Below are 23,584 nucleotides of genomic sequence, written 5' to 3'. Positions count from 1 at the left end.
CTTTTTAAGACATTTTTAGGCCACTTTGACCAAATGTAAGCAATTTTTTAAATTAAATTTAAGCTATAATTTCCAGCTATTGCCTGGAACCGGTGCTAACCACGTCACAAACGTGGGATTAGCCATCCAGTTACCATTAAACTTGCACTTCCACATGGCGCAAGCTTCCGCTAGCTTAACCAGCTAATGTGCTCATCTAAAAATAGCCCCCTTTCACAACCAGCTGAATGTGTACGGTTCCGCTTACGCCAACATCACACTCAAAAAATGCTGAACGCTAGCTAGAAAATCACAAAAGTTTTATAGAAATAAAATAATCTTGTTTATTGGGTCTTTGGTCATTTAAGACCTTTGGAAACTGTATTTAAGGATTATTTGTCATTTTTAAGGATTTTTAAGGCCTTAAATTTGAAAACGCTAATTTAAGACTTTTTAAGGACCCGCAGATACCCTGTTTAAAGCCTGGGTGAGGCTGGTGGTCCAAGTTCCAAATAAAATGAGTGATTCACTATTGTTTTAACACAAGTTTCACTGAAAAGAACAAAGTCTTGTTTTGTTTCAAGCATTGGTCAGAACACCTCCTACATGGCCCCTGGGTATAGAGGAGGGCTTGTGAAGAGTCCCACCAGAGGAGCTGGTGGAGGAACTGGGGAGAAGACAGGCTTCTCTACAGAGCTACTTCACTGACCAGGATAAAGAGAAGATAACTAAACAAGATCTGTACATATGAGACATGTAAAGGTCTTTTATGTTTGCCTGAAAAAACAAATTCTCTCAGAAACTGTATTTTACATATTTTTAAAAATACGATCATGCAGGCTGAACGTGAAAATTTGCTTCTATCCCTATTTCCTGCATTCACTGCCGAAAGAAAACAGACGGGGAAACTCTTGGATTACAAAAGCCAGTCAGATCTACGTCACGCTGAAAATTTGCAACCACGGATTTGCCCATTTTGGCTTCCGACCACAGATGTTCATGTAGTTTCAGCGTCCAGGAAATAGCAGAGAACATCTCGGCTAGTAGAAGCTAACCGTTAGCATTAGCAACTCCATCCCACAGCAGAACTACCCCAGGCTTGTGTTATTTACTGAGATGAAACATCAACGTTCTGAGCAAACAGAGTCAGTGGTAGAGTCACTTTGCTGTTGGCCAATCAGAGGGTAAGACATCCAACTGACATGAATAATAATAATAATAATAATAATAATAATAATAATAATAATAATAATAATAATAATAATAATAATAATAATAATAATAAATGGAACCTAGATTTAATGGGTCAATTGTTTTCTAGTACTTGGTAACCAAAATAAATTTGAGGCCACACTAGAGAAGGATCTGGGTTCCCTTTTAGTCTTCATTCATGAGCAGAGCTCAAAGGCTGCAAGGGTTTGTGGTTGTTAACCACAAAATACAATTAAAGCAGAAAAAATGGGCGGACGATATTCTACCGTTCTGCTATTTCAGTCGAGGGCCAAATAAATCCCTCTAAGAACCACAAAAGGCCGCAGAGCCACACTTTGGACACCAGTATGTTTTTTGTTAGACGATGAGACGTGCTGATTTATTAAACATTATTCTAGCGTACGAGGACAAAACCTACACGGGTAAACTCTGTGAGGCGACAGCCTTCCTTTAAGGACGCACAAGCCTGGAAGGTGCTGAGATAATGTTGTGTGACTCCAAAGTAAGCCCAAAAATAACTCGGGTAAATGTTCTTTCCACCGGTACGGTGCACACCCTGTTCACTGTGTTGATGTCTAAGAGTCCGTGCAGGTGTTGTACCTGGCAGCCGACCCAAACAGTTGTCAGTCTACCACCACACCTGGCTGGAGCTTCAGACAACCACACAGTAATAAACGCTCTGCGCTGAGTCCGCACGACAACACCCACACACCGCCACGCTCTTACTCACTGCCACTGATCAGAAGATAACAGCAGCACAAGTCATCGCCACTGCCAAAACACAGACGCAGACAGACGGTGAGGCAGCAAGCAACATTCCCAACATGCAAGCATGAAACGCAGCCCCCCCCCCCCCCCCATCCTCAAGAAGACAGAAAGAGCCTTCACAAGTATGAGTTTCATTTTCCCATGGCCTGAGAGCCACACACAAACAAGCAACATCATAAAATAACAAAATACAGACGCTTGAGGTCTGCTTTGTGACAAAAGTCTGCAGAAACACACCTAACAGCAGAGCTCCCAACGTCCTCTCTAGTTCCCAACTACGGTACAGGTTCTTTCTAGACTCTTTGCCCCAGGCCGGCTTTAAAGGGATGTCAATAATTTGCCAAGCTTTTATTTTCCACATTGGTTCATTGCAGCTCTTGTCTTGTCTTGCTGCCTGTTGTTTTGCTGCTCGGGAACCTTGAGAGGTGATCTCATCTGTGCCGCGCTCCTCAGCCCCTGCTCCCAAAACAAGATTGTGTTTATCTGACCAAAATAGCCGCCTCGGGCTGGAAAAACCCTAGACAAACAGAAATAGGCCGAGAGTTTCCAAGGAAGACGGTCTGGGCTGGAGGTGATGCTGCTTGTGAGCGACGGCAGCTGCAGCCACAGAACAAGGAGGCTAGAAAGTAACGGTTAGAGACAGACAGGTAAATGGAAACTATCATTATTGTTGAACTACTGCAAACCGCAGCAGCCACTTGTGCTTCTCAGCTTACAAAATAAAAAAGATTTAGTTTTGGGAGAGATATGATCTAAATAGTCCTAAAATGTGTTTTAAATATGCTTTTCTTGTCTCATAATTTGTAAAATCCCATTTATAGAGTTTCCTATTTTCTCTAGAACTGTCAGTAACTTTAATATTTTTATTTGTAAAAAGTAAAAAGTTGAAAATCTGTGTCTATTTTGAAATTATTAATACAATCCTGGTTAAAATGGAATTTGAAATATGCTTTAATTATGTTATCATATAGACAAAAAGATTATTATTTACTAAAACAGAAAAGAAAATATTTATGTTTTATTTGGTTTTGAGGACCCAGTAAGTCTTTCACCTTAGATTTTTACCTACGGGTAACTTTAGTTACTTTACTCAGAGCAGTAGGCTGATTATTCAGGTTTTTGCAGACCGCGACTACAGCAGTGTCTAATGGACATACTGTAGACATGAAAATAACAAAAATTATTCTATTTTATCTCACTATCATGAAAGAAGCTTTAACATTATAGACAAAATCAGAATTTTAGGAGGTTTGGGCACACAACTCATTCCTTATCATGCAAACCAAATTATTTAGCTCCAAAAATAAATATTCCAATCAAAGTAAAATATCTAGTTAGTAACCTAAAAAAATGTGGGAGCTAAATATTTAACATGAACTAAATAAAACTATCACATGACTTGGACTCGAGTCATTATTTTAATGACTTCTGACTTGACTTGGTAAAATCTATAAAGACTTACAACTTGACTCGGACTTGAATGCCAATGACTTGCGGCTTGAATCGACTTGCATCTGTTGACTTGAGGATGACTTGAGCATATTTGATATTTTAAGCGCAAAAGTGGCGCGACATGGACAAAAATCATAAATCATTCTTCGTTCTGGGTTTGATTTACTGCTAACAGCAAGCAGCACTTTGTTTATAATCAGTTTAGGTTTCTGCTGTTTGAGCAAATAAATGAAGATTTAAGAAGCTTTTCTGGAATTTATTATCATCATTGTCATTAAATTGAAGTTGGACAGATGACTTGATTATGACTTGAAAATTCAAAGTTAAGGACTTGGACTTGACTTGGACTTCCACATCATTGACTTTGGACTTGACTTGGACTTGGTTGTCTTTGACTTGGACTTGACTCAAGACTTGACTAGAAGGACATGTGACTTGGTCAGACCTCTGATAAATAGTGCCTAGCTAGCTAACTAAATATTTAATGTATGAAAGACAGTAAATATGACTTTAAAGTTTGAACTCGCATTTGTTCTCTTAGGTGAGGCTAAATATCCCTAAGTACTGACATTTTGACTGTATGACTTTACAAATGGCTCCCCATAGTGTCCTGACCTGCAGTCCAATTAACTCTTTGCTTCAAACTTTACTTTTGTTTTTAGTCAGTGTTACTTTTACTTTCACTGCTGTTAGAACCGGGCTTCCTCTAAAATCCTTCTCTTCTGACTAAAGCTGCAAAGGCAATCTTGGAAAATAGATTACCTTAAACCTTTTTTTTCATGTTGCTAAACGACGTTCTAACATAGTATAGCTATGAATATATTGTGGAGATAAAAAATGAAAAAAAAAAAAAGAATAAAGTGGTTCATTTTGTCTAAAAACCTCCACCAATAACATGGCTTGGTCTGAAACAAGCAATAGGTTGTCGGTCTCACCGAACCGCCACTTCCCTGGGTCCTCCACGTTGCAACAGAACACCATTGGTGTGAGAGGTTCTCTACTCAATAATATCACAGAAGGAGAAACCACGCGGACCACGCAAACAACAAAAGATGTTTGGACCTAGAAACAGTGACTGGTGTTTGGCAATATCTTGTTTTCTCTGGCAATTGGGAGCCTGTCTACTTCCGCACCATGGGTCCCCGGATGAACGAAAAAATGAATGCGAGTCAATGGGTCTAAAAACGCTATTTTCTAATCCACTTTGCCTTACGCTCTGGATCGCACATATGTTAAACTTCAATTTAAATTATGCCAGTCACGTACTTTGAGATTGATCAGCTTTTAAAAGTTCGTAATGACTACAAATCGGACAACGATACGTCACATATGTGACGTCACCACAGAATCTCCTCTCCCCTAGCGTAGCTGTTACTTACCATATGGCCAGATTTATGGTGGTTCTATCCTCCTGTGGGAAGGCTTTGAAGTATATCAGCTCTGTCTGGAAGTTAGTCGGAAAACTTTCTCTTTCAGTCGTGAACACATTACTGAGCGGTTAAAATCTCAGTTTCTGGGCTTCAACGTCGGAAAATAGCTGAGTAAACTCGACGCTGAGTGAGAGGAGTGTTTAGTTTGTCCGAGACAGCGGAGCTGCAAACACCGGCAGCAGACGCTGGAAAAAACACAATGGAGGGGGTGCTTCAACTCTGCGCTAATGCCACAAAGCATCATGGGAGTTGTAGTCTTTGCTGTAAAATAGGCCAGCGGGTCAGTTTTAATATATTTTTGATATTTATCTCATGGGCCACAAAAAATACCTGAGGGCCACATCTGGCCCGCAGGCCTTGTGTCTGACACGTGTGAAATAGTTTAAGGAAAACTACTGTTTTCCTTTAGTCTATGTAGTATTAAACAAAACTGTTAAACATTTGTTTTTATGACTTGAGCTTGGCTGTGACTTGCTTTTAGCTCCTCAATCCAGTGAGAACTACAGGTCCTTCTAAAAAAATTAGCATACTGTGATAAAGTATTTTATTTTTATATTTTTATATTGATGATTTTGGCGTACAGCTCATGAAAACCCAAAATTCCTATCTCAAAAAATTAGCATACCATGAAAAGGTTCTCTAAACGAGCAATTAACCTAATCATCTGAATCAGCGTATTAACTCTAAACACCTGCAAAAGATTCCTGAGGCTTTTAAAAACTCCCAGCCTGGTCCATTACTCAAAACCGCAATCATGGGTAAGACTGCCGACCTGACTGCTGCCAAGAAGGCCATCATTGACACCCTCAAGCAAGAGGGTAAGCTACAGAAAGAAATTTCTGAACGAACAGGCTGTTCCCAGAGGGCTGCATCAAGGCACCTCAGTGGGAAGGAAAAAGTGTGGCAGAAAACGCTGCACAATGAAAAGAGGTCACCGGACCCTGAGGGAGATTGTGGAGAAAGACCGATTCCAGACCTTGGGGGACCTGCGGAAGCAGTGGACTGAGTCTGGAGTAGAAACATCCAGAGCCACCGTGTACAGGCGTGTGCAGGAAATGGGCTACAGGTGCTGCGTTCCCCAGGTCAAGCCACTTTTGAACCAGAAACAGTGGCAGAAGCACCTGACCTGGGCTACAGAGAAGCAGCACTGGACTGTTGCTCAGTGGTCCAAAGTACTTTTTTCGGATGAAAGCAAATTTTGCATGTCATTTGGAAATCAAGGTGCCAGAGTCTGGAGGAAGACTGGGCAGAGGGAAATGCCAAAATGCCTGAAGTCCAGGGTCAAGTACCCACAGTCAGTGATGGTCAAGGGTGCCATGTCAGTTGCTGGTGTTGGTCCACTGTGTTTTATCAAGGGCAGGGTCAATGCAGCTAGCTATCAGGAGATTTTGGAGCACTTCATGCTTCCATCTGCTGAAAAGCTTTATGGAGATGAAGATTTCATTTTTCAGCACGACCTGGCACCTGCTCACAGCGCCAAAACCACTGGTAAATGGTTTACTGACCATGGTATTACTGTGCTCAGTTGGCCAGACAACTCTCCTGACCTGAACCCCGTAGAGGATCTGTGGGATATTGTGAAGAGAAAGTTGAGAGACGCAAGACCCAACACTCTGGATGAGCTTAAGGCCGCTATCGAAGCATCCTGGGCCTCCATAACACCTCAGCAGTGCCACAGGCTGATCGCCTCCATGCCACGCCGCATTGAAGCAGTCATTTCTGCAAAAGGATTCCCGACCAAGTATTGAGTGCATAACTGAACATAATTATTTGAAGGTTGACTTTTTTGTATTAAAAACACTTTTCTCTTATTGGTCGGATGAAATATGCTAATTTTTTAGATAGGAATTTTGGGTTTTCATGAGCTGTATGCCAAAAATCATCAATATTAGAAACAATACAAGGTCTGAACTACTTCAGTTGTGTGTAACGAATCTAATATATATGAAAGTCTAATGTTTATCAGCACATTACAGACAATAATGAACTTTATCGCAATATGCTACTTTTTTGAGAAGGACCTGTACATACAAACATTTTCAGTTTTAGCCGGTGTACTACCTGCTAAAGGGTACTGAAAAAATCACCAGAGATGTTTTTGTCAGTGTTGTGTCACAAAATGTTTCAGTTAGTACAAGAAAGATTCAAGGCTTTTCACTATCGGAACATCACGGCATGCACACATCTCCATATCACTGGGCTGGCCAAAGGACCATTTTAAGAGCTGTTATCAGAAACCAATGGAGTACCTGAGCTGTACTGGGAACGGGCTGGTAGAGTTGCTGAGCGGGACTTTTGGTTAACTCTTACTGATTGGTTGTAACTCAGTATAGGGAGCCTAAGTCTACACCCTTTCTGGTCGGCTCACGGGTCCCCGGAAGAACCAAAAAATTAATGCAAGTCAACGGGGCTAAAAACGCTATTTTCTAATCCGCTTTGCCTTAGACCCTAGATCGCACATGCGTTGTACTGAAATTTAAATTAAAACTAATGATGGGTGTTTCGACCACACCAGTCACATACTTTGAGATTTATCAGCCTGTAAAAGTTCGTAATTAGCATGACTACACACCAGAAATCGCACGTCGCATATGTGACATCACCACATAATCTCCTCTCCCCTAGCATAGCTGCTACTTTCCACATGACCAGATTTATGGTGGTTCTTTACTCCTGTGGGAAGTTTGCTGAACTTAGACATTTTCTCTCAGTTTTCTCCGTGTCTGGTTCGATGACGTCACTTTCGTGATGCACACTTGTAGTCCTAGACTTATTTTCACACAAAACCTAAAATAGTGCTTCCCCCTGTTCGAAAATAAGCGCGTACTTGGTATCAAAATGCGTCTTTAAAATTCACAGACATCATGTGTGAAATCCATGGAACAAAACAAGCGGAATTAGAAAATAGCGTTTTTAGCCCCGTTGACGTGCGTTCATTTTTTCGTTTTTATGGGGACCCGTGGTTCGGAAGTAGATGGGTGTGATATCTGTTATTGGAAATGACATGGGCAGATGTCACCAAAACAATTTGCAATGTTGGTAGAGTTGCTGATGGAGCAAAGTGGAAGGAAAATAAGGTAGGCAGTGTTTATGTTACTCTACAATCATCGTTATTAAACCCTCAAAACTGAAAAGGAAGCGGAAATCCCAACGACGTAATTCACGAAGGTGTTGTCTCACTGGGCAACATAAAAAAACTGTTTTTTTCTGTTTTACAACCTCCAGGTCCTCTGACTTGATTACAGTATACTTTGACAGAATAAAACTTAGAATGTTACTAATGTTCGTGGATGCATTTTGGTACCAATCAATGACACCACTCACTGCCGAAGCAGTCGCAATTTGCTGAAATTTGATCCAAATTATTTGTACTTCTTTCAAGCTGAGTGAAAAGCCATGGAAATTGTCATTTATTGAACACGACAGTAATTTTAGTGGCAAAAGTTAATAAAAACCATGAGTTTATTGGTCACATTTGAGTTAAAATCTTCCTTTCAGACAGTTGTTCACCAATTATTACTGGAATGTTTCTCTGATTGTTTAAATTTCACCTGCTTCTAAATATATTACGAATAACAAGATTTACTGACAGCTCCAGAGAAAAAGGTCAGGGAAAAAGTCCACAATGTTTTCCTGAGGCTGTCCTAAAATGTGCGCTGTGTAACTGGACGTTTTGGGAGAAAATTGTTATCCCCCCCCCCTCCCCCCCCCGAAAAAAAAACCAACGAACACGGCGCAAACAGTCAATGGTCTGACCTCTCTCCTGAGCAAGGACGAGTTGGGGGAGGGAGGAATGAGACTTAAGAATTAAAAACACACTCCACTTCCCGTAAGGCCGGGAGAAGCAGCCGTGAGTCACCGTAGCAGTTTGAAACAAGCCCGTTTTATTCTCAGATGCACTGTGTTTGAGCGTCTTCACAGAAAGTCGTTGACATCTGATGACTGACGCTTTGTCTGTCTGCTGCAGCTAGCTGAGTCTAAACAAAGTCCTTCGGTTGACTACGGCCTGAAAGTGGTCGTCAGTCATCCGCCAAGTTCACCTGGAGGTCAGGTGGGTGAGGAACTCAGAGGTAATGGCGTGTGATGTTTTCAGTTGTTCAGCATACGCACACACACGCAAACACACCAAACACACACACACAATGTAAACACTCATTAAAACAGCCACACATGTAATCACAGCTAAGTGAGGGTAATAGACCACAGTTGTTTTTTCCCCCTTAAAGTTTTTACTTCACACTGAACAGTCATAGCAGGGGCACCTCTATAAAAAACAACCCCAAACCCCTAAAATGAGGCTGCATTTCCATGTGGTTTGCATCCTGAGTCACGCACAGCTTGTCCTGCTCCAGTCACAGTCATGCTGACAGCTTAATTACTCTGCTGAGGAAGAGTCCATGATATCTGTTGTGTACCAAGTCCCCTGCTGGTGGGACTGACTCACACACTGAAGTTCAGGTGGACCAGCTTTCAGCTGAATCTGTTGGCGCCCAACGGGGAGCCTGATTCAAATTCTGTCACATAATTTAGACCAGCTGGCTCACTGCGTCTGACCGTTTTCAGTCATCTCATTGTCTGCTTCTGATCTTAGCTCCATATCTCAGCACCTCCAGGTAAAAAAAAATAGGCGTTAAGTTTCTCCTAATTAGTTAACAGTTTATCGTTTGGTTTTCTAAATTAGTCATCTAAAAAGCAGGCTTTCCCCCCTTTCTCTGCTGTGCAGCTGTTCATGCATGCAAGTGAGCTCGGCCCCCTTTAACAGAAGATAACGTTCCTGTGGTGCTGACTAGTTCAGAGATGTCCTCCAGATCACTACGCTTCTGACTGGATCCAGGCCAGCTGCTGTGACCTGGAAAAGTGGTGCTGCAGACAGAACCAGAGAAGACCCAAAAAACAGAAGAACAGAAGGATAAACAAGTTTTTGAAAAATAAATATTCACTACAGGGACCTTTAATAAACACACACACACACACTTGTTTTTCTATCCTTATTAGGACTTTGTATTGACTTCCACTTGTTTTAGTAACTGCATTTATGCCTCACCCTTCCCTTAACCAGTGTATTCCTAAACCAAACAGTAACAAAAACTCAATTCACATCATACATCTAAACCTCACCCCTAATGCCGGTTTCACACTAGAAGCACTGGTGGAACGGTTTACTCGCGAACTTCAAAGCAGTCCGTTTCACAACGGGAAGAGTCTTGGCAGCAGCGTAGCCTCCTCTCTGTGCTCTGCTGGACTCGTGAGATCACAAGATCCCTCGAGACTTTGTTTATGCAATCCGCCATTAAACCAAAAAAAAAAAGAAGGAAATCACGTTTGATATCGCTGTTTGATGTCATATGATGTTGTTCCTCTTCACTGCCAGTATTAAAGCCATGAAAAACGCACCACTGCACTGCAATGCTGAGTAAATAAGTTGTTTGGTCACACGTAAGCTTCATATATATGAAACAGCATCACTGTAGTACTTTTATGTTGAAATTTACCAGTGATTTTACATTGAAACCGTGTGAGTTCCTGTCTAACCCTATGTTAACTGCAGAAATTGACGCATCCCAGAAGCTTCTGGAAATTGCCACGTCGCTGCTTGTTTGAAACAGTCCATAGACTACAGTGGATTCTATCTGAAGCGCTGCCGTTCCGCGCCGGTGATGCTTTCAGTGTGAAACCGGGGTAATCCTAAAACGGGGTTCACCACATAAGGACCGGGTTTTGGTCATATTAAGGCCCATCGGTCTTCAGAAGATAAGGGAATATGCCAGTTTTGGTCCAAAGTAGGACAGTTAAACAAGTACAAACACGACCCTTATTGAACTATAGATTAAAGCTGCAGATCGATGAGTTTAATGCAGTGATGAAACTGATCCAGTCAATTAGAAATTTGAGATTAAAAAGGAAAAATCAAGCTGAGTTTGTATTATTTTCATATATTTATTAATATTACTGTTTAATCATCTGGAGCAAGAGGGTTTTATATATACACATTATATACAGTACATATATATATATAACAATCCTATTGCCACCGGTACAAAGGATTTCCTGTGGTGGTCAGTTCTGCAACTCATTGACCCGAAATGCAGAACTGACCGCCACAGGAAATCCTTCGTACCGGTGGCAATAGGATTGTTTAACTCTTCCTCACCCTGCAGGTGATTCTCCTAATACCTTTACCAAGGTTATTCTGTTCCATCCCAGACAGTGCAATATTACCCAAGAGTTCTGACTGTAAAAATGTTTTTATCCCCCCATCATATCATATGCTGCTACAAACCCTTATTCTATTACACGATACTTTAATCACTTTTGTGAATCGCCTGCACTAACGGCTTAATTACTTATTCACAAGGATGCAGTCATGTATTTATTTGTTGAGATATGCGATTGTTTGTTTTGCACTATCCTACAGGGTACTACTGTAGATCATTTTTTACTGTATATATTGTATATCATATTTCTATTTCACCTGTTCCTTTGTCTCTCCTACTGCTTTGAGCATGTACATGACACAAGAATTTCCCTCGGGATAAATAAAGTTGTTCTTATTCTTATATATATATATATATATATACACACACATATATATACATATATATACATACATATATACACACATATATACACATATATATACATACATATATATACACACACATATATGTGTATATATATATATATATATATATATATATATATATATATATATATATATATATATACACACACATATATGTGTATATATATATATATATATATATACACATATATATACATACACACACACACACATTATATATATATATATATATATATATATATATACTGTATATACACACACACACACACACAGGGTTTCCCCCAGTGCTTTATAAGCCTGGCGGCAAGTCCCCCCCCCCCCCCCCCAACGGGGGAGTGCTGCGGGACGGAGTCACGGCCCTAATAAATATATATATTATATATATATTATAATCTAATTAATTAGATGCTTTGTAATTACTTAATCTAAATTAATCACATTTTTTGAGTGTTTCTGTTTTAACTTACACTTCTGTTTTCAACTTTAACCCCCAAATTCCACTACCTCCGCTCTGCTCCGGTCCACCCCCGACTTCCGCAGCCGCTCGCTTCCGAACTCAAATTATACTATACCCGCTCTACAACGGCTCCGCTCCGGTGCGGAGACCTGAGGTGGGCAAACAAGCATGCGCGGGATTTTCGAGATCTTGCGATACAGTCCGAGCAATAAACGCGGAAGTTAGATCCAAACACCCGTTGTGTGGGAGAAGCATCGAAATGAACTGTTTAATCTGCCCAACATTTGTGTTGAGAGATCAGCAGTGTTTGGATCAACAAAGCGTGACTACTTTGATAGTGGAAACTGTATTTATGGCTTACTTTTGTGCATTTAAAGTTCAGCCGCCATTGATAGTTGTTAAAAGTTGTTAAACCTGTGCATATGAAACAAAAAACGCTCTTTGTTTATCGATTTATTGTGAAAAACGGAAGTTGTGCTTGCTCCCTTTCCTGTTGGGCGGTTGTGATTCCTGTCCATTTACTGCGGAGGTGCTCCGGCGTCCGGCAAAAATAGAATCGATCCTATTTTTGCCGGATGCCGGAAAAGAGGGCGGCGCACTGCGCCGCACTGCCGGAACACGGCCGCAGTAGTGGAATTGCTCTGATTGACTACAACAGGACTGATTCTGCTTCGGAGTTCGTGCCAGAGCAGAGCGGAGGTAGTGGAATTTGGGGGTAAGACACGTTGTTTGTGATTGTTTACAGAGTAGTGAGAACATGGAGCGTTCTCCCAGCGGCAGCCAGGTGCCTCTCGTTTGTCTGACTACTTTCATAAACTACTGTTAGGGCACAGAATTATTCTGCCTGGTGCTTTCAGCGCTGCACAGATGTTACGTAAATGTTAAAAATATAGCTTACCGCAACTTTTGTAAAATTTCCGGTGCCACCGGGCAGCCGCAGCAGAGACGATCTCTGAAAAATGTCCGCAACACGGACTCAGTTGTTGTCTGGAAGTTTTTTTTTTCCCAAGTTAAGAAAAGAGGCGGACGGGTTTCCTAAATCCTGCATCAGTCCAAGCAAGGCAACTTCTTTCTGTTTTTATTCAGTTTTAGTAGCCATTAGCACTGTGCATTGTTGCGTGTGTCCGTGATATTCGGTATACGAGGAAATCGTGCAATGACAAAGGTTCCGCCTTGCTCGAAGTGCAAGCTTTGATCAAATGCGTTAATTTTTTTAAATGTGTCATTTTTTTCTAATTAGTTAATCATAATTAACACGTTAAAAGTCCCGGCCCTAATATATATATATATATATATATATATAAATAAAGTCTCCTACACCTATCTCCTGCAGTAGCTTCTGATAGAAAACAAGACGGTGAAATTCTAGGATTAGAAAAGCCTGACAGATCTACGTCACAGTGTCACTAACATTCATGGACTCATCCATCTTGGCTCATGACAGGGAAGGCTGTTATTGGTTTGGTTTAGCATCCAGGAAATCCCAGAGAATGTATTGCCTAGTAGAAGCCAACCGTTAGCATTAGCAACTCCACCACACAGCAGAACTCCTCCAGGCTTGTATTATTTATGGAGATGTAATGAAGAAGTTACAGAGATAAAACATCAACGTTGTAGAGCAAACACAGTCGGTGGTAGAGCCGTGTTGCTGTTAGCCAATCAGAGGAGAGATGTCCACATATCAGGAATAAGACTCCAAATCCTGCCGTCTGAGGCTGTCCTCTGATCTGGCAATCTTCTAGATCCTGAAACAGGCACACCTAGGATTTTGTACCCAGAGTACAGCTAACAAAGCATTCACTCCTACTAGAGACCACTGCAGATGTATTATTTAAACTAGTGAACCACACCTTTAATAACAAAACATTGGAATGCTTGCTTAGTATGAGGATTGCTGTTAAGACTCTGACACTAGTCACTAGTCAGTGACTCGATGCAACCTGCTGTGTTCTTTATATAGGAAACCTTTGACTGATTGGCTTAATGAACGGGGGTCTCATTTACAAAACATTGAGTAGAATCCTTACTAAAACCGTACTTAAGCTCAGCAAAAACAACTTGTACTTACGCCAAGTATGTTTGTGACTATCAAACATGGAGTACGCACAGCTGCACGCAATCCCCGCTTCATAAATCAGAGACTAATGAGAATGTTTGTCAGCTGCTTATTAGTCACATCCCGCCGTCACCACGCCCACTTACTGCCATAAATGGTCAATGCAAAGTGCCTTGTGGATCTCATGCATATTCATAAGCCGGCTGTTGCAGCAATTCGATCATGACCGCAGATCAAGGAAGTGCTATTTCACAAGCAGAAGTCGAGGTACCTGTGGGTGAGGCAGAGAAATGAAAGGAAGTGCTTTTGCAAAACAAATAAGAGAAAATCCACAGAGTGGCACAGCTTTGCTGAAGCCGTCAATGTTGTGAGTCCTTCAGAGAGATCTGTGGCGAATATTTAAAAAATGGTCCGATCAGGATGCGATCCCCAGACTCCCGAGTGAAAGTCACGCACCCTAACTAGTCAGCCAAACGGAGATCTCGCTTGCACAAGTAGCCAGGGCGCATGATCAATTGGGTCACAGTGACAGGACACACGCTGTAACAGACGCATGACATTCTGTCTCAATCTGTCCCCCTGCTGATTTCTACATTCCGTATTCTGCACTTCAGGCTGTGTGTGTGTGTGTGTGTGTGGGGGGGGGGGTTACTTGTTCTGTGTGAAAACGAAGCGGTACAAGTGATAATGCTGCAGGATTTCATAATTGTATCTTCTCAGCAGCAGCACTGCAGGTGCTCTCCACGTCCAAAATGTGCGTAAGCCAGGTCCTAAGGTCAACTTAAAGTTGCGCACATTTTTCCGCTAAGTTTTCTTTCATAAATCCCAAAGTTTGCGTGGAAAGCTGCTTACGCAGTTTTCCGACCCCGTTTTGTGCGTAAGCAAACTTAATAAATGAGGCCCTGACCTTTATTGGGATGTTTACTGTGTGAAGGTCCTTGAGACGACTCTTGTTGTGATTGGATGCTTTATAAACAAACTTGAATTGAACTGAATGATGATAAATATTTTATACAAACATCTCCATTTGTTCAGTTTATTAGTTTTTCATTCTACTTAAGTTCAGCTTCATGTTTCATTGAGAAACAGAGACTAAAATAATCTCCATGAAGGGAGTGACCTCATGTCGGATGTTTTGAGTGTGTTAACAGATCCAGCTGATGTTTATGTATTTAGCAGACGCTTTTGTCCAAAGCGACTTACAAGCGATAATTGGCATGTTGCCCTTGAGGCTAACAACAACAATAACAACAACAACTTGACATCAATCATGGAGAGTAGGGAACAAGGAGTGGACAGTAGAGAGGGTGGACGGGTGCAGGGAGGGTGCTAGTTTAGAAGATGCTCTCTGAAGAGCAGGGTCTTCAGGAGTTTCTTGAAAGTCAAAAAGGAAGCCGCTGTTCTGGTAGTGCTTGGAAGGTCATTCTACATTTGTGGAACGATGTAATGACTCTCATGTTGGTTAGTTTATTTCCGTAGCTTATGTCTAAAATTAAAAAAATGTTTCACCTTTGGTTTGGTTTGAAAACAGTTTGACTTGCTGATTCAGACATTATTAATACTCGATTCAGACATTATTAATACTCATTTTTATTTCATATTTTTCCCCAGGGAGGAAGCAACGTTTCCTTCAGATAAACTTGTTTAAATTTGCGATGAAAAAACCTGATATTCAGCTGCTTTACGTACATTTTGAGCTAGAAACGGTCTTGCCGTCGCATGAGGGTGCTGGGGTTGGGGCAGTACCCGTGGACCAACAAGCACATGTTTCTAAACGAGTGTGGTGGCTATTAAACGTGCATGTATGCACAGATACGACAGCAGAGCCTCGGCTTTCGCTGTAACTCACACCAACACACGAGTCCTTTTCCCTTGCCCCGGCTGTGCACCCGGAGGGGGGTTCTGCCGTGACTCAGAACGAGTCACTCACACACACAGAACAAACTCACACACACATGCAATTATTATCAAAATGCCAACAAACTTTATTGGTTACAGCCTTTTCTGCTCTCATCCTGGAATGATAATGGTATGTGATGCGGGCTGAGAGACAGAAAAAGGGGTTTTCTGACCATTGTCCTTCTCTTGATGGCAGATTTCGACAACATGTGGCTTCCTGATCTGTCATCACAAGGGGTCATTTATCTATGAAAATATTTCCTCGTGGTTAAAAATGAGGACACAGATTTTTTTGGGGGGTTTTAATCAATCAATCAATCAATTAATCGATTAATCAATCAATCAATCAATCAATACTTAATTAATCCCAGAGGGAAATTAGTTTTATTGACATTTTTTGTCTTTTTTTGTGCACAGAAGCAGTAAAACCCTTGTCACCTTTAAAATGACAGCTGAGTGGCCGCTAAATCAACAGGATTACAGGTTCCAGCATGGTTGATTTCCAAATGTAGGTTGCAGATGGCTGGAAGGGACAAAGGAGAAGGAATTTTGGCTGAGTTTTCCATCCACCCCCTATCCTCACGGAGAACCATTAATCAGAGACAATATGAAGTCATCCATCCCTCATGGGATTTTACTGTCCGTAAAAATAACCTTTAAATGCCTCGTAAGCAGAGTTGCTAATACCGATATCGCACCCTAACAAGCTTTGGCAGCTTTTGGAGCATTTTTCTAACTCAAAAATTAGAAAGCTGTGTTTATTTTAGCTTTAAACCCCACAGAGTTTAAAGCTACTAATATGAAATGACGGGAGTTTATCTGCAGGTTTAGCGAAAGGCTCTAAATTTAGAGGAAACGGGACAGAATTACGGTGAAAACATGAAGACAGATCGGGGGAGGGAAACGAAGGAGTGTGGAAACCGAGAATGGATGAGTTGGAAGAAGGAAAAGATAAGAGATGGAAAGATCAGAGCAGATGGATGTATGCTGTAACACAGAATGGGAAGGTGAAGGAGGGCGTTTAGCCGGCTTGGAGTTCGCCAGCAAATGTGTGCGTCACCGAATCTATTCCAAGACGTACAAATGCTCCACACACACACACACACACACACACACACAAACACACACACACACACACACACAAACACACACACACACACACACACACGGGATATGCTTTGGCTGTTTCCCTGACAACAGCATAGTATTTTGGGGATCAGAGGTAGCAGTTGTGCGTAAGTGTTTGTCTGAGGCAGCTGCCAGTGGATTGCTGGCCCAAAGGCACGAGGCCAAAAACTGGTGGTAAAACACCACCATGAGAACAACAGTCACACTCGCAAAACAGCTTCCTCTTTCACACCGTCTTAAACGAGTCACAAAAACCCGTAAAAGTTGTGTCAGTGAAGGCAACGTAAGAGAGACGTGTGTTCCAGGTTCGAATCCACTTCAGAACGAGGTCACGTGACGTGTTAAGCGACTTCTCGGCTGGCTCTGATTAGATTTAACTTAGATTAGATTAATTAATTAATGTCACTGGTGGAAAGCAAAGTGACGTCAACGCTAAAAGGATTTCTTATAATATCACCTTGCTTTATCAACGGCGGCTAATAAAACTGTCAAGAGGAAGCTGAGAATAAACAGGAAGCTCTAATGAGCTGCGTTTGATTCACGGCTGTCCTCAAAGGCCGTTTCATAGAAAAAATAAATGCAGTCTCACCGATCTTCAAATTAGGCTTTAACAGTCAAACACACACACACACACACACACACACGCAACAACCCCCACCAACACTTCTCACTAGAGGAAATCAAGCATTTCCTGCTGCACAGGATGTGAGGTTAGCAGCTCGCCATGTTTCAGCGTATTATGAATGAGAGCTACTCTCACTGTGCACCACACTCTCACTCAGAGGACTTTTGAAGTGCTCTGATCAGCGGTAATGATATTTATATGATATATTGCACTTCCCCTTTTTTTTTTGCAAAATCAAAATTTGTTTTTCAATGAAAAAATGAACATTAAGCTACGAATGTGTCACATGATATCATGAAAAAGTGTATTTTTGCATCATATTAAATCTATTTATCTGAAAATTAGCTTTTGATATGGAAGAATGTTTTCAACACAAAGAATAATAAAACTAAGTTTTATTTTTTATTGACCATTTAATGCTCGAGCTGGCTTTCCTAACATCAGTGTCCTGCATCTTTGTTCCTTGTAAATAAAGTTTTAGAGTAAATAAAGGTTAAAACGCTTAAGGCAGAAGAAATCTCAAATGTCAAAGTTTCTTCAACGAATGAAATGCAGTTCTGGAAAATTCATAATTAGCACTTCCCCCACCCTTTCCAGGTATTTAACTATAGTAAACACTGACCCAAGGTCATCTTACAATGAACCCACAGGGCCACTTTAGCTTCTTTATTCTGCTAAAAACTAGTAGAATCAATCATTTCTATCATTTATGCAGCAGTGAAGACAAGTGAACCATTTAAAAGTCTGGTGATGCATTGTTTAGTTAACTGAGGATTTCGGTGATAATGAGCTTAGTCAGAATATCTGAAATCATGCAAAAGTCTTTTATGAACGACAGACTTTTCCACCTCTCATGGTCTGAAAGCAGAGAGAATTCCCAGATTTTCCTCTTCTGGGTGACTCGTCAGCTCCTGCAGGGGAATCCAAAGGTTTACCCAGCATGTCTCGGCTAGTAGAAGCTAACCGTTAGCACTAGCAACTCCACAGCATGGCAGAATAGGTTCAGGTTTGTATGAAGCCTAATTTATACTTCTCTGTCATCGCCACGATGGAGGGATGCACACGTACGGACAGAGACGTTCAGCTCCTAGATTTCTCCGTCACCTGGGAAGTGTTGCTAAACAATTCCTTGCCAGGACAACAGAGAGCGTAGCGCTATTCTGAGGTATCTTGCCACCATTACAGTCACGTATGTGGTCATGACAGGTTATCTACTACAGAGAAATTTAAACACAAACAAGTTTCTCCCTCTTTCTCCTCCACCACTTAATGCGCTCGGTAACCCACGTTACTCGTCTTTTCTGTCCACAAATAAAATACTTGCTGCGTATCTTTGTACTCCTTCAGTCACAGGTGAATAAATGTTCATATTTTCCAACTTTTTTCGTGAGGTATTCTGTTCCGTGTTCGCCGCTAAATATCTTTTTACTTTTTGAGGCGGTGTTGTCGACTAATTTACAGGACGCAGCGTCCTGATCAATCACAAGCTTGCAGTCTTACGACATATAGTTAGTTATAAAAGGGGCGTCGCCCTCTGCGAGTCTGTCGGAGAGCTCTTGCGCAGACGCACAATGGTGTTGCATGTCTCCGCACTGAAGCAGATGGAGAAGTATAAATTAGGCTTTATTTGTGAAGAAGAAATGTCAATGTTGCAGTTTTTCCCCAAGAAAGAGGAGCGAACAAAGGCAGCGGAAGAGTTGCATTGCTGTTAGCCAATCAGGGGTGAGAACATCAAACATAATATTGATTAAGACTCATAATCCGGTCATTTTTAGCCCCGCCCAACAGGAGCACCAGAGATTTTTTTCACAGAAAACAACTCAGCAGACATTCATTCATACTAGAGACTAGGGGTGGGAGATAAACTCGTTTTTTAGATGCATTGAGATGCGAACATGAGCGATTATCAATCGATTTAAAAAAGTTAATAATCAATTTTATTAATGACGAGGCTCTAAAAGTGAAACTCAGCTAAACTGAAGTCTGGTGCTTTGACGGAAAGGTTATAATATGCACAGGACAACATGCCTGACCGAGAAATACGGCCAGCACTGCCAACATTAACAACAAATGTATGGAATTACTTTGGTTTTTATGAGTTTGAGGGGGAAAGAGACCTGGACAAAAGCCATACGGTGTGCAAGTTGTGTAAAACAAAACTGAAATATTTTGGAAACACAAAAAACATGAGAAACCACGTTGATCGTTTTCACCCGGAGGAGGAGAAAAAGATGCCGGTAGCTGCGGCCGCCGCCACCAACCAGAGAACTATGGAGCAGGCGTTGTTAAAATTTCCACCAAACTCAGAAAAGGCGGACAGATTTACAAAGTCCATTTAAAGTTTTATCGTGAAAGATTAGCATCCGTACGCAATTTTTTCTGCATGTATTTATACATTTAATTGAAGTTCTTGTCAAGGGTATTTATACTCTAAATTTTGGCTAAGTTGTCTAATCTTAATTTTTGAAAAATAAAATCATGTTCCAATTAACTGGACATCCAGCATTATGTTGTCTGGAAGCTGTTAATGACAGCATTTCTTTTCTTTAAAACATTGCACTGATAATTATGTTAATAAAAGATAATGGAAATAAATTCATGTTTTGTCATTACAAATGTTTTTCTTAAGTACCATGTAGTAACCTGGCAGCCAGGTGAGGGAGGAGAAAGAAGTATCAACAATCGGAGCTCCCTGAATCGTAATCGAATCGAATCGTGATGTTCCTGAAGATTCCCGCCCCTACTAGAGACCACAGAGACAAACAAGTCAGCGGGAGCATTAGGGTAAAGGCAGAGTAATTTGGGTCTGGAAATGAAGCCAAACAGGAAGTGACAAAAATTGCAGTTCCACCCTCTTCCACTAGGGGTTGGTGTCAGAAGCGAGCAAATCCTCATTGACTCCCATGTTAAAAATACCAATTTCACAGCAGAAATAAACATGTTTACAGCCTGGTACCAAAACATGTTTTAGGTTTAAATGATCTAGTTTACACTCATGACAACTCTGAGGGGGGTGAATGTTTTTGTCACTCTTCTGTTTAAGTGTATTAAAGCCTAAAATTCTTTATAATTACTGAGCATCAGGCCCACGTGACCGCAGAGCTAGCTCCGTGGAAAGGCCTCGGCCTCGCCTGAAAACTGTTCCACCGTTTTCAGTCTCTCAACTTAGACCAGTATTTGTAGCATTTGTGTATTCTTTTTGGATATTATTTGTGCAATTGTTGGACAAAATGACTTGCTGTGGCATTAATTGCACTAATAGAGCGTCCAAGGAGTCTCCACTTCATTTTTGTCGGTAAGTAAAATTATATTTATGTACTTTAGGTCACTGGCGCTCTTGCACTAGCTGAGCTTAGATTTTAACATGTACTGTTTAACCATGAAATGTAAATGTAATAGGGTAAAACCCAGTGCATTTAACATAATGCTGCATTTTAGAAAATGGGTTGAAATATGACATGTTGGTGGAGCTGGGTTCCAACTATCGGTACGGTCCCCTCCTCTCAGCGGCAGCTCGGCACATCTCTGATAGCAGCAGCGCTTGTCTGCTGCGCGGCTGCCGGCTTGTGGAGCTCTCGGGAGACCTCTGTGTTCCACCTGGTTCTCCCCAGCAGTCGCCCAGTGCATCTCTGACTCAGAAGCTCCGCTGTTGTGCACAGTTAACTCCGGTTGTAGCTAGGTAGCTACCTCCGTTAGCTTAGCTCCCACCTCCGCGTTAGCTTTGGGTTAGCTTGTAGCTACATCGCTTCAGTTCGACCGGGTGTCGTCATTTGATCCCAGCCTTACAGCCCCACCCTCAGCTCCACCTCTTTTCCCTTTTATGGAATTGTCTGGGCTTGACGGAACCTGTGACACGGTCAAAATGGCGGTGGTAGCCACCTCCCATTTTGGCTTAAAAACGTATAATTGGAGCCTATGGACACGAATTGTCCCGTATATATGTCGATGCTTGTAACTGAAATGCATGTAAAGATAACAATGGTATTAAGCAAAGCTGAAAGTTCTAAATCACCTGAAAAAATAAAATAAAATAAAAACCACAAACTCAATGATAAAAGACAGAACGTGTGGCTATACCTCCTGTACAAGGAATACAGGTGATCACTACTGTGTGCAACAACGTGTTCCTGCCACAATGATGACCGGTCCGATGTTGCTGCCGGGCAGAATTTTAAATATGCTTCTTGTGCCAAGAGTGTGTACTCCAGAAAAGAAAAACATCCGAAGGGCACACACCATGCTCAGCAAAGCACACATAATGTATGCAAGCATGAAGGAGGAGTGAAAAGAAAACAAAAATATTTACAAGGGACAAAACAGGGGAGTTCTCCGGAGAAACCCTCCGAGATCTTTGCCTCGTTATTACCAGGCGTCTGGACGATAAACGCCCTCCACCTCATTTCTGGGCATCAGGCTCCAAAAGCAATAACAGACAGCTGGCAGGCAAGACTCAAAAAGCAAAAGTGCAGTTTAACCGTTTCACTGCCAGAGAGAACTGAGTGTTCTGTGGTTGTCTGACTAAAACCGATCTCAGACTCTCTCTATATTAGTAGTTTCACTTTAGTGAGCCCGGATGAAAGTGTCGCCAGGCCTCTCCCAGCCACGACCGTCTCTCGTGCTACCTGACAGACTTCATCTATCTGTTAATGACTAGACAAGAATCCAGTCCACGTCTCTTGTAGAAACATGACAAATGAATTGGCTCCTCTTCTGTATTTCCCTGCTGGTGCTGAGGAGACACTCGTTTTTCTTATGACTACGTGTGACTCTGCATTTCCCCTCTGCTGTGTTTGTTTCCCCTCGACTCTCGTGGGAATCTAGGGGGACAAACACGAGAAACATCAAAACTATGTGATAAAAGACAGACGAAGCCTGGTTGACTTAGCAAGTGCATGGGCCATGAATGTAAACGTAAAGGTGAAAAAAGGTTTCAGTGAAAAGGCAAATTAGACGTTTAATGTTGCATTAACTACAGACTCAGACTGGATCTAATAATGTGTCTTTTGACAGTTGTAATAAAGACGGAAAACCACAATATGGTTGCAATGTGTTGCCCACCATTTGAGTTTTCAAACCAAATGATTTCTTCAGTTTTGTGATCATTTGTTTAGACTCAGGCCTTAAAAAAAGACGCTGTGGTGATGAGAGATGAGATTTGTGACCACCAGAGCTTACTCAGACGTGACGGTTACACGGCAGAATCTCAACGTTTCACCGCCAGTCATACCAGTCCGAGCAGGGCTGTGGCAGCTGCCACTCACTGGGATGTGAAGTGTGTTGTTAGATCACAAACGTGTTCAGTTTCTTACCACAGCTTTAAACCACACAGAGCAAATTCAACGGTTTTTTCATGATGGAGGATGAATAAATGAAAGCATTTAAAAACAAAAAGACACGGTTGAATTAATTTCCTACAAAATTAAACTATACAGCAATGTTTTAATACAGAGTTAAAGGGGCGTTATGGAGGTTTGACAGCCAAAACATGTATAGAAATAATAAATTTCTTCTTCATACATTCTCCTGCAATGCCCTGGTCCTGTAGAATGAGCCCTGGCATTTTTACTGTGATTGCCTGTTTTTCTTTAAAATTACAGAAAAAGAGAGATGCTCGGGTCGAGCAGGCTGCTTCATGCGCGTTCACGCTCAGGCATAGCCCGTAGCATTTGCTATCCGTAGCTTTAGCAGCAAAGAGAGAGGCAGTGCCACTTTGTCGCTGTTCCTAACGCCTAGTGACAAAGCTAGCTACATTTCTGAGGACCCTTAGCTACTTTCTGTAGAACTTTCTTCTAGATATTTCCTGCAAATTAGCAACAAAATAGCCATTTTCACTCCGAACCGTTTTTTGGATTGACGTTGTTTCAGCTGTCATCAAGGATATAAATGTTACAGATGCTGTAAATGTTACTAGAGTGTAGCTCACCTTGTAAGATGTCTGACTCCCATGCAGAAGACCTGGGTTCGATCCGGATGTGAACATAGTTCATTTAGTTTC

At 41.5% G+C, this 23,584-nt stretch overlaps 1 long non-coding RNA gene across 1 annotated transcript in view; it reads left to right on the top strand.

The window, feature by feature from the left end:
* Positions 1–2,509: 2,509 nt before the first annotated feature.
* The window catches only part of LOC107393168 (uncharacterized), a 41,192-nt gene continuing 20,117 nt past the window's right edge, over positions 2,510–23,584 (top strand). Inside the window, exons 1-2 of the long non-coding RNA XR_011520816.1 lie at positions 2,510–2,606; positions 8,809–8,892. This is a non-coding gene — a long non-coding RNA (uncharacterized lncRNA). The remainder of the gene's footprint in view (positions 2,607–8,808; positions 8,893–23,584) is intronic.

Source organism: Nothobranchius furzeri, chromosome 6, assembly GCF_043380555.1.
Source record: "Nothobranchius furzeri strain GRZ-AD chromosome 6, NfurGRZ-RIMD1, whole genome shotgun sequence".
Classification (NCBI taxonomy): domain Eukaryota; kingdom Metazoa; phylum Chordata; class Actinopteri; order Cyprinodontiformes; family Nothobranchiidae; genus Nothobranchius; species Nothobranchius furzeri.
Note: the sequence above shows the minus strand (reverse complement) of the source record. Positions and strands in the feature narration are given on the sequence as shown.